Raw genomic sequence first — 12,942 nt, 5'->3', positions numbered from 1 at the left:
CCTGTCTGTTAGCGCAAGTACTGAAACAATCAGGCATTGTCTATAGCAGAGGAGCCTGGATCAGACTGCAGCTAACACACAAACAGCCCTGTGTGTCTCATCCCCACATCTACTTCACAGAAGACATATGGGATCGGTGCCAGGGTCCCCATCTAGAACACTGCATAAGATCCCATCGCGGCCAACGCTAAACAGCAAGGCTTCCCATGGCACTAAGCTGGCACTAAGCTGGCACTCTTATAAACGCACAATATATAGTGCCCAGATCCCCCTGCTGCTGCTTCTTACCGTTTCAACCCTCTGTTGGGTCAACTGTATTGATTGATGCTGTCTATCCTTTTCATGTAAAGGCCCATATACAAGTGACAAGAACGAGCCAGAGGGCTAGAAGCTATTGAGAAAATGAGGTCAGAAAGTTGAGATAAAATCATGCAGACTGGAGTCTACAGAAATGCTGATAATGGTATCTTTGGCCAATCTTCATTTCGGACTGGCCTGATGTAGGTATTGATACTTTAAAAAAAAATATGTCTGCTAGAAAAAAATGTTTTATCCGAGAATAAAATTGTGCTACTCATAGGGGAAATTCAATTTTGCCACGAGTAACGCGGCGCTAAATCTACTACCGTTAATACGGTAATTTTAACCCTGATTTCTGATCGAGGCGCAATGAGCAAAAACCCAGCGTTGACATTACCGTATTAACGGTGATTACGCGCACTATTACCGCAAGGTCGGTAATAGTCAGGGCCGGATTAAGGGAATGGAGGCCCCTGGGCTTAGGGGGCCTCCATTCCCCCGTGAGGGCCCCCCCTCCCCCCCCCAATCTGATCCAAGCTGCCCGCCCCCCGGCACTTACCTCCTACTCCGGGCCGTGCTGTACGCTCTTTACTGAGGAGATCTCGTGAGAGTGAGACTCACGAGATCTCCTCAGTAAAGAGACTACAGCGCGCCGGGGAAGGACCGCAGTGAAAGTGCTCGGCAGCACTGGTCGCGCCGGGGGCGCCCCCCGCCCCGACCAATCAATACTGCTGCTGAGCACTTTCAAGGGCCCCCTGGATGCCATAGGCCCCTGGGCTGTAGCCCAGTTAGCCCTATGGTTAATCCGGCCCTGGTAATAGTGCACAGGCCACGTTACTTTTTACAGTAATGCGGCCAATTGAATTAACCCCCATACTCTTTATTACTACAGGGGAGATTCAATTCAGCGCGATGTGTCTTTGGAACAGTCCACAGAGACCCATCGCGACCTTGTTATGACAGGACTCTCCGCGCAGCCAGACATTGCGGTGATGTCCACGGGGCACATAGCTTGCAATCAAATCTCCCCCGATGACTTTTACTGCTTTGTGATATTTGCTGAGATGTGCGCATGCCTCATTTTACTAGTTTTAAGTCTACCTCGTATTCCATTTAAAAGGTTGGGAGACAAACATCTATTTTGCAAGATCGGTCTGTCAGCCAAGTGAGTTTTGGAAACTAGTACAGACAATACGGACTACGATTTGCAGCTGGTATGACAACAATGCACTGTGAAAGGTCACATTTTAATAATATCCTATCCCTTTTGGAAATAAATGAATAACGGACCTTCTAACTGAGCTGGAACAAGGGTTCATGTAAATGATATGATTACACATACATATTTATATCCAAATAAATTCCTTCCGCACGGTGAAGTGAGAACCTCGCCAAAGGTGGCACAATTCTAGGGGCGGCAGCGACAAGGTTTTCAACTCGCCACCAGCTCCCTGCGTACTTAACCCTTCAGCCCCAGGGCGGGCTGTAGTTATCACTCCTACCTGCAGGAAGAAGCCCAAGGTGACATACATGCTAAATAGGGGCTGTAGTACCCTGTTTATCGCGCTATATACATAAGGTTAAAATCTGAAAGTATACCAAATTAAAATCTAATGCTGGCACAAAATGACTAGTGTTAATAATTTGCCTCCAATGTTGCACAAAGTCTCTTAGACAAACTGCAGCATCTGTGTAGATTTTATAAATTGGGGAATACATACATTTATTTTTGTATGTAGCCACTGCAGATTGTTGCAAGTCAGAAAGTGCTATGTGCTGTGAGCTGCTGCAGGGTCGGTACAGGCGATCTGATTCAGTACACCAGAATTAGCATACAGCAGCAGGAGATCTTTCAAATCAACAGCTGACTGTGGGCTGGGAAGTCTGCAGAAAACAGACCACATGCTGACCTGAACCATTACAGAAGCTGTGTCATGTTTGCTGTGCTACTGTAGCAGTTGATTCTCAGTGGGGACAGGCAAACAGCTAACACACACAATCCCAAACAGACCCTCTATATTCACACATTGCAGGTGAGCCCCCAGGCCCAACGTGATATTAATAACAGTGACCGTGTCACATTTAAAGTTCAGTTTATGAACACTTTTCACCTCTCGGGTTTACACAGACAACTATATGTAACAGTGCTTTGTAAATGGCCTACACAAGCTGTAAAATTGTTAGTACAAACCTGGAGCAAGTCTTAGGGCTAGATTTACTAAACTTGCCTATACCAACCAATCAGATTCTAGTTATCATTTATTTAGAACATTCTACAAAGTGAGAGCTAGAATCTGATTGGTTGCTATAGGCAACATCTCCACTTTTTCAAACCCGCAGTTTAGTAAATATAGCCCTTAGAATTTGTATTTCCCTTCATTGATATAAATAGTCCAGGGTAGCATCAACTTGTTTGCTATGGGTCATAATTAGGAATCTTACAATCTAAGAATGGCATGGGAGTATTTTCAGTGTGATGCTTTTCATAGCCGCAATGACATGTTTTAATGTTACTTATTTGTCATTTTTAGGTTATTAAATAGATGTGTTCCGTTGACTGCTGATTTGAGCACTAACATCATGTGTTGGGGCACTCTCTGTTTTCATTATAATAATAGAAAGGGATTCTGGGTGTTTAAAGTATACCCATTACCTCAAAACAGTAAAGGCAGACATTTTGTAGGCTAAACCAATATTCATGAAAATGTAAAAATGTAGCCCCTTTATTCACTTTAAACTAGTGATATGAATGAGGCACATAGTGCTGATGATAATGCAGTCCATCACGTGTGTCTCATTGGCAGGTGTCAGGTAATAATAGGCTACATTAACACCGATATTGGTTCAACATACAAAATGGCTGCCTCCACAAGTGCTTTCCTTGTGCAATTTTATGTAACTAGATATATGTCCAATTGTGGTAAAAGTAAACATGTCCCATGTAAAAAAAATGTTTAGAAGACCAATATAATGGTATATCTGTAGATCGCCATTAATGCTTTAAAACTCCAATATTTATGTATTATATATGCATGTTAATGCTATAAAAGTTAGACAAATATTGGAAAACTAATAAAAGTGTTGTTATGTCAATGTTCTGCTTTAAATCCTATAAATAGATGAATGGAAACATTATTGCTGATGTCAGGAAAAACATTCATCCAATTGTTTTCCTTTTACACATCCATTTAGTTCCTTTAAACATGTTTCAAACTAATGGACCCGTGCTTGTCACTTTCAATCCCTCTACAGATCTATATGTTGATCAGATATGGGCAGATTGCTGCCTGTTTGCTGGGCTAGCTGAATACACTCGCCTGTTCCAGGGCAGTGTATGGAGTCGCTGGTTTCCTGGTCCCTTAAATAAAAACAACTTCAGCACTTTTTGGGGTATTGCAAATGAGATGTAACCTTTTTGAAGTAACTATTTTCTATTTATGAATGACAGAGCTTGATAATTATGAGAGAGGCATTCTGGGTACAAATAAAGGTACATTATAGAAAAATATGTTTTTTTTTATTTAATAAAGCATTTATGTCTTGTACAGACCTGTTTGATTAGTAAAATAATTCTAATTCCTGACAGGGATTATGTGTTATACAAAATGTATAACTTGATTATGTCAGGCAATGATCTTAGCATTTTTAAATTGATCTCCCCAGAAAAGGCACAACTAGGTCAGACAGAGGCAAAATGTGACACACCAACAGCAGGGGAACTACAAGTCACAGAATGCTCTTTCGGCTACAGGATTGTTGGAGCTTCAGCCCGGCCTTCCAGAATTGTCATAGGCTTTGCCAAATGGTGGCTATTAATATATTATTTTTAAAAAAAACTATAACCATGAAAGAATGGAATCCTGTTTGACTACTACCCCCATTGATCTTATGCATGGAAATAATTATTAAATTTATAATTTATTCAACAAACACTACCTCATTTATCCCATGGTGGAAGATTATAATTCACTACTATAGATAGCAATGACACTGTTTCCACACACATTTCATTTTATAACGGATCCACCAACATAAGATAGCTATTTTCATCGTTGACCTTCAATTTGTAATTGCACAAATCAACTGTTTGTCTCATGATTAATGTATTATAGTGATCAGAGATTTATTCTACTGTAGGGTTCTTAACAAGGGAGCAGAGGTGAAATGTGGCTAGGCCAGCTCACAATATCACTACATCATATTGTAATTAAGATCCAATGTTACTGTTTCTGATTCACAAACACAACACATGATAGATCCAGTGATGATGACAGTGGTTGGCAGGATAGCAGCTGGGAGTGGTGTAGGGTGGGACAGCAGATTCATGTGTAAAGTTGACATCTCAGGGAGACTTGTATCAGGAAAGGGAAACAGATTTTTGCAAAGGTCACCTTAAATAAACCACCATATCAACCCTTTCTCTGCCAAAACTGTTAAGAAATCTCCTCTACTCCAGAATTCAACCTTCAAAAATACTGTACTTGTCAAACCTCCAATACGCTGCATTATAAATTTAATTTGTTAGAAAATATTTTTGTGCTTAACAAAATACATATTACAGTGTCTCGAAAGGCGCAAATATTAGTAAACATTTGTAGAGACCTAAGATAGTCAACAGAAGATAATTAGCAATTAACCAAAGTGTATTTTACAGGCAAGTGTTAAGAATACATAAAATGTGTAGCTAATTTCTCAATTTATCTAAATCATTTCATACACTTATAATATACTTCATCAGATGTTTATTTAAGTGTCTCCTTCTTGAATGCCCTTGTTCAGGAAATACAGAGTGGACAAACCAATTTCTCACTATCTCAACCAGAAAATATCACATGTGTTATACATGCATTTAAAAAGCTGTCAAACAAAAAACATATGTAGTCCCCTGGTATAAGTGCTAATCATGCAGTCTGTATCTGTATATCAATTTTGATAAGGCTCTGAAGGGGCGGCACTTTCTATGGAGATCTTCCTCCCAGTTTCTCCTGATCTTCGGAAGCTCCAGTTCCTCCTAGTAAACAGACTGCTGGGCAATGGGCATGCTCTCTAGTTCATAGTTGCCAACCTTTAACGATTGACCTCCGGGAGTCTCGGTGTAGAGGTGGGCGTGAGGGGGTGGGGTTAAGCGAGTAGCGTCATTTTTGGCCCCACCCCCTGTAACGTAATGACGCAAACGCGTCATTTTAGCACGGGGGGCAGGCTAAAATTATGCGATTCCCGGAGAATCACATCATGGAGGCTTCGAATCTGCCCACTTCACTAGGAAGTGGGCAGATGCGGGAGCATTGTCAGCTCTCCCGGGAGTCCGGGAAACCTACCCGGAATTCGAGATTCCCCCGGGCGTTCCGGGAGAGCTGGCAAGTATGCTCTAGTTATGTACTGTATTCAAGCTCTCAGTCATTGGGCAAGGCTCTAGAAGCAACATTAAGCATATTGGGAGGATATGGGAGAAGAATAGCAGGAGCAAATAAATGTGTATTAAGAGACACATCTGAGTGTGCTTTTTGGGGATAAATTAAAAGTTAACTCCACCCAAAAATAATTTTCAGACTTACTTCCCTGTACCCCCAACAAGGGATGAGTTTCTGGGGGGTTACAGTTCATAAGGTCAAATGCCCGGTTAACCCCCAAGAACTCATCCCTGGCACTGCTGTAACAGCTTCTGTCTGAGCAATGTCAACCCAGTGGAACTCAAATCCAAACAGAGCAGTGTTAGTTTCCAACATAGGTGTCGGTTGCACAAACCTCCTGCTTTGCAGCTCTCTGTTGGAGTATAACGCAGCGATGTGTATGCCACACCTTCAGCTGTCTATTAACTGGGCACAGAAGTTGGCACCACATTGATCGGGGCGAGTTCTCCAGAACTCAAACTACATGACCCCTGGAATGAAACACCCTAAAGTTCTGCCAATTGAGGTGAGGAGGAATGTTAGCTATAAAGAAAGGTTTGAAAAACATACACAAAAATGGTTGTCCGTGCAATTGACCCTGGTACATGGAAATTCGACCAGTAACTCTCAATTATAAAAGACAGACCATACTAGAGAATCTGCTAATGACTAAGTTGAAGTCACATAATTGAACATTAATTGTTCCAGAGTGTTCAGCCGTTTCAGAAGACTGGGAGACTGCGGCCAGCAAGTCACTAGCTCTGCTTGTGTGATCCTGTCTATTATACAACCTACAGATTCCACGCAGAGGACAGAATTACATTCTGGTCAATTTCAAGCGTAAGAAAATTATTCATAATTCATCCAAGCTGCAAGGATCTGTGACTCAGTTGCTTATTATTTCACAATTATATATCCCTGTCACATACAGAAAAGCAGTAGCTTGTTCTTTGAACCATTTTTGGATATTCACTTGTCCCTTTTTGATACTTTCTAATCATAAAGTCAAAGTTCTATGTACACGATGCATAATTCTGGTAGCAGAATGCTAACTGCAACTCTGGAGGTCTGTGGTACTGTATTTTCCAACACTGTTTACCTTCCTTGGTGCAAAAGGAGAAGTATGGAAAGGTCAAACCATGTCACTATCTGCATCTCACCACTGTCAGGCATGAGAATTTATGAGCTTGCCCTTTAACAGGGGCTGACAATGTCTATTCAGTGCATTATAAAAAAAAAACATTGAAAAACTACCTTCGCATACAAGTGCCATGTTAGGAAAAAGATTTCTGCGAGCCATTCAGGAGACTGGTTTGTAAGACGTTGCCATAGACTGAGAAACTGTTTTTTAAGAACTGCAAGGCATTAGGTAAAAAATTGCACATCACAATCATTTCAAGCATTGTCAAAGTGCAGGAGAGACTGCAATCCAGCCAAGAGACGGATTTCTTTTAAGTGGCAGTGGCTGCTTATTACTGAAATTATCATCAGGACTGCAGTGACCCTCCAACATGATAATTGAGATTGCCTTGCCTTGATTGACTGGCTTTTGCTGCAAAAAAAAACTACATGATTGTTTTTACTAAGTCATATCTGCTAAGTCTCATATAAGACTCAGCTTTAATGATAGTGAATAATATATCTCTTGTTTGTAGAGACCTCTATAATAAGACAAGTAGGTGTGGAGAACATGTATATGGGGGTAAATGTATCAAGCTGAGAGTTTTCCGGCGGGTTTGAAAAGTGGAGATGTTGCCTATAGCAACCAATCAGATTCTAGCTGTCATTGTGTAGAATGCACTAAATAAATGATGGATAGAATCTGATTGGCTTTTCAAACCCGCCGGAAAACTCTCAGCTTGATACATTTACCCCATGTTATCCAAACAAGCCCAGAGAGACCAGTTATATAGGATGCTTTCAAAATGTTTAAGTTGATCTAAGACACTTGGGGGTAAATTTATCAAGCTGCGGGTTAGAAAAAGTGGAGGTGTTGCCTATAGCAACCAATCAGAGCCTAGCTGTCATTTTGTAGAATGTACTAAATAAATGATAAATAGAATCTGATTGGTTGCTATAGGCAACCTCTCCACTTTTTCAAACCCCCAGCTTGATAGGCTTATTGGCTGGAATCCATAACTTTCCCAAGGTCAGCAAATCTCAGATTCAGTTTTACGTCAATAATTACCATCATCAACATCATTATCATCAACATATATTTATATAGCACCAGCAATTTCCGTAGCGCTTTACAATTGGACGCCCGTTCCCACTTTGGAACTGCACCTAAGTGGGGGAGGGTTTTTCACTATAAATAAAGTTGCTATTCTTCAGGGCTCTGCTTCCATTGATAGCATCTCACAATGAGCTGCTGGCAGGGGAGAGGTTAATCAGAGACTACGGTTTCCGGTAAGGCTTCCAGCTGGATGTCCTATGGCCGTTTCCTTGGGTCATAGAGCTCCTGTCGCACCTTCCTTCCTAGATGCAGCATTGCACTGTGTGCGTATGGAACACACCAAGAAAGGACGCTGCCAAGCAGGAATGTAAAAACAGGGCTTCAGATAGCTGCTTGGTCCAGACTTGTTAGCAGGCTGACACCTGCGTGTTCATGCCTTCGATTTACCCCGAGGACATGAAAACCAAACAACACTGTGTCCCTGTGTACACAGTAATAGTCTAAAATGCAGTAAATATTCTCTATTCCCCCAGGCGATGGTCACTGAGATTCTTAGAACACCACTGATTTGCCAGTGTGTGCAATGTATGTCACATTTTACAAGTCTGTTGTTGTGTTTGTAGATTTAATTGTCAGTCAGAATAGGTTCATGTTGCTCCATAATGCAGGAAAACACATGCACTGTGCATGTCTGACTGTATATACATGTATGTAAATGAGTAGTTAGCTAAAGTGAACTGTATAATGTATTTTCCTTCCCTGGTTCATTCTGAATATTTCAATGTTAGAGTTTAGGGTTTTATTTTCCTTCAAACATTAAATCCACTCATAAACTATTACAGTGTATTGGCACCATGGCATAGCGGCGTGCTAGGCCGCGATGTCGCATTGACAATGAACTGCGTAATTAAGACCTTGTCCCGCCCACTTCAGAAGAAAGGGAAGCTGGATCCGGGAGTATTGGCCATTCTGTCAGGAGTCCTGGTGAAATGGACGAAATACGTGAGTGTCCTGGATATTCTGGGAGACTAGTAACGAATGGTTCATTTCATTTTGATACGCAAAATATTAGAATTAATGCTCCTAGGGGTATATTTACTAAACTGCAGGTTTGAAAAAGTGGAGATGTTGCCTATAGCAAAATCAGATTCTAGCTGTCATTTTGTAGAATGTACTAAATAAATGATAACTAGAATCTGATTGGTTGCTATAGGCAACACCTCCACTTTCTCAAACCCGCAGTTTAGTAAATATACCCCCAAGTCTCTTGTCCTATTTTTAACACAATATGGACACCCAGTTTTGCTTTACTTAAAGCCAAAACTTAATCAATGGTATAAAACAAGTGAATTGTACAAATAAAGGGTGTTTCATGTTACTTATTTTCCTATAATGCTTAACCTCATTTTGAGTTTTCATGACAGGAATTCCCAACCGTTCCCCCTCCATTTTCTTTTCCCACATACCTGGTCTTCTGCCGCCAGAACTGGAGAGCCCACTGCCATTGTTTACAGTTATTTGTGTTCTGAGAAATACGGGTTCCCATTAACAGTCCCGTTCTGGGAATCTTACCAAATTAAATATTGATATATTTGCATCACATTAATTTTACACGATTCTGGACAAAATGCCAGAAAGAAGAACCCTACATAGACACATGTCTCTCCAAAATAAATGCCTGACATGTCTGCATTGTTATATTGCTCCAAAATTAAAGCATAGCATTCAGAATAGACGAAGCATGCAAATGTTTGTAATATTTGTATGAATCTGTGCCCAAGCAAGTTTCCTATTTGTTTTTGGGTTTTGTTTATTATAAAGTCTCAGTAATGCATATTTGCATAAATTATTCTGTGCACATTAATAGAATTGTTTAACTCGACAAAACATAGATTGCTTTTAAATTAGATAATTGTTTGTGATTTTGGGGCTTAGCTGCTAAGAAAGGTGTAACCTTCCACAGGGCAGTGAATCAAAACAACCAATCAGATATTCACTTTCATTAGGCCAATGACACCAGAAAGACAAAAGCTGACATCGGATTGGTTGCAGCACTGCAATGCACAATGCTATTAAATAAAGATAAGCATAAATGAATTCTAAGTTATTTCCAGCTCGATGATTCGAAGGGGGGATGTTTATGTGACAAACTTTTCCGTTAACTGAGGAAATTCCCTGTTTTTCGCTGTGCTATTTATTGACAGTATCAGTGAACAGTCTGTGACATCACCCTATGAATGTGCAAAGCGTGTGAGCAATTGCCCACCACTAAAAGTTGTGGCTATGTAATTTTGCGAAATATATCCTATATCTTGCAATATATATGTACAATCCTTCTATCCACCCACTGTTCCTGTTTGCTTTACAGCTTGTTATCTGTTTGTAAATGATTAATGTTCTGCTTCTTCTATACAGTAATCAGCAATGAGGCCCACTCGCTCCAAGAGGTTAAGCTCTGCCGGCTATTCTATAATACCCAGATCTTGGCCAATTATTTACAGAGAATTGAGCTAGTGCCAAAAGGAAATTGACTCACTCTTAGCCTGAATCCAACTCTGCAATGTAGATTTGGAATACTGAGAACAGTTTTCTATACACTGACTATTTCGGTCAGTGCAGTTGTGATTAGAAGCAGTGTTTGAACAGTGATTTAACCTACAGCTGGAAGTCTTTGTGGTAAAGATATGGAATGTGCAAGCTATAGGGATTGTCCTCCAAAACACAGGTACATAGCTTCAAGAAGACGTATATACTGTGTATCAGATTGTAAGATCAAGAAAGTCCCGCAGCCAATGCAGGAAGTTGAATCTGCCCCTTGCTGTACTTAGTGGCCGTTTCCATTAGCCGCGATGTTCATCAGGACATCATGGCCGTGAGATTTTTACAGAAAACTCAGCTGATTTTTCCTCACGCCCCATAGAGGTGCGAGGAAAAATGAGCGGATATTTTATCGTAGTAACGGAACATTGCGGATAATTGAATTCCTCCCTTAACATAATAAATACACAATAATATACTATACAGGCCGGGCCGTTGCTGGGCTCTACAGCGCTCCCTGCCCTTCACTGTCCATGCGCCAATACTATACTTTTTCGTTACGCAATCTAATTAGAGCGGGGTTTTATAAATGTATGCCGTATTAAACCACGTACTGCTACTATACAAAGTATGAGAAAAGTTCATTAATAGCCCTAGTTTTCTGCTACTTACCTGTTATAAACATTGCATGTGGTCCAATGATAAGCGCCATACTCATTTCTGTTAAGACTGGGACCCATATAATGAATATTTCCTGCACACTCTGCAGTTTAAGTATAGCATTCTACTGAGCCACGCTATTGCAATTAAGTTGGAAAAAAAACCTTATATAAATATTGCTTTATGCAGTAATGTATATCCCAAGCACTCAGGGAAGAATCTTTTTTGGAATTAATACAATTATGGAGATCAGTAAGGCGTGATAGGTATAAAGCAATGCTATGTCATCATCATCTATTTATATGGCACCACTAATTCCGCAGCGCTGTACAGAGAACTCACTCACATCAGTCCCTGCGCCATTGGGGCTTACAGTCTAAATTTCGTACCATACACAGACCGAGAGAGACTAAGGTCAATTTGATAGTAGCCAATTAATCTACCAATATGTTTTTGGAGTATATAATAATATCCGGAGCCCTGATGTGAAAAGAGGTGAAGTGTAACAAATATGGGACATGTATAAAAACTGGTAGTCTGTCTTTTTTAATGTAAAATTAGGCCTGGTTGTAGTATATAAATATATTTAAACCCAGGAAATAAACCCTGTTTTATACACCAGCTGACCACAGTTGCCCCTTATGGAGTACTGTCATGCTCTTATTAAGGTACCATTACTAAAATACCTTTTGTTTATGACAAATATATGTTGACTTGTTATTTCAAGGTGAACTCAGGTTTGACCCTGGTCCATGGTTCTCAGGATGCTATCATGGATTAACTGTTACACTGAATCCTGGAGAGTTGTGCAGATTTTTATTACGGCAAGTCAGAAGGCCAAAAAGGGTCTGATTAATAGGATTCCTTTCCCTAGCTGTGACTTCAAGGAAAACATACTGTGGACACCAGCACAGACTACAGGGACACTGTGCTGCTCAGCCGGTGCACGTCACACATGAAGCACTACAACTCCCATCATGTCCTGCTTACTGAATATGATTATAACATACTGATTGGTGTTCTCATTTCAAGTACTCCTCTTCAATAGCTCTATAGCCAAGAGAATAAGAATGAATGGTAAGAATTGCATCTGACATGCAGAAAATTAGGAATATTACTGTGTAGATGTTTATTAAATTTAAAGGATCAAATTTTTAAAACTACAAGTGACTTGACATAAGGGATAGTCAACAAATATGTATTAGATTCCTAGAGGCTTTGTGTATATTTAGCAGCTGCTGGTAATAATAATAATAATAATAATAATAATAATAATAATAATAATAAATAATTATTATTATTAATATCAGGCAAAACACAGAATTCTCAGTATGTGACAGGACAGCAAGTAAAGGATAAACATTCTGTAACTACAAGTCTCAAATACTAATAACAAAAGAGGAGATATGACCAACCACAAAATAAAAATGTAACAAATATATATATCAAAGACAGACCCTGGTATACAAATCGGGATCACAGATCTGGATACACACAGACACACATTTACAAACAAACATGATTACAGAGGGACAGATGACGTATAGATATATATCATTTTATTCCAAGGATTGCCTCTGTGGGGGTATCATTTATATTCACATATTGCTGTCTCTGGCTTCCTTCCTGTCTGTGCTAGCCAAAAACCGTCCAAGTGTTTCTTGGCTGTCTCTTGTGTATGGTCGCCTGGTAATCTCGCTCAATATTCCAAATTCTTCTCTCATACACAGTTTTTTATTGCAGGCCTTTAATGCAGCTTTCTGGACTGATTTCTCTCTGCTATTGTGGTCCCTTGCTGGCTGTCCCTGTGTTCTCTGCTCCCAGCTCTTCAGGTCTCTCTCTCACTCATCCCAATGACAGTCTCTTTTCACAGCTCCC

General features: G+C 40.2%; 1 protein-coding gene across 2 annotated transcripts in view; it reads right to left on the bottom strand.

Moving 5' to 3' along the window:
- BCAR1 (BCAR1 scaffold protein, Cas family member) overlaps positions 1-12,942 on the bottom strand; it is a 108,225-nt gene that overhangs the window by 94,331 nt on the left and 952 nt on the right. The gene's annotated exons all lie outside the window — the stretch shown is intronic.

Source organism: Mixophyes fleayi, chromosome 10 (assembly GCF_038048845.1).
Source record: "Mixophyes fleayi isolate aMixFle1 chromosome 10, aMixFle1.hap1, whole genome shotgun sequence".
Taxonomy (NCBI): domain Eukaryota; kingdom Metazoa; phylum Chordata; class Amphibia; order Anura; family Limnodynastidae; genus Mixophyes; species Mixophyes fleayi.
Note: the sequence above shows the minus strand (reverse complement) of the source record. Positions and strands in the feature narration are given on the sequence as shown.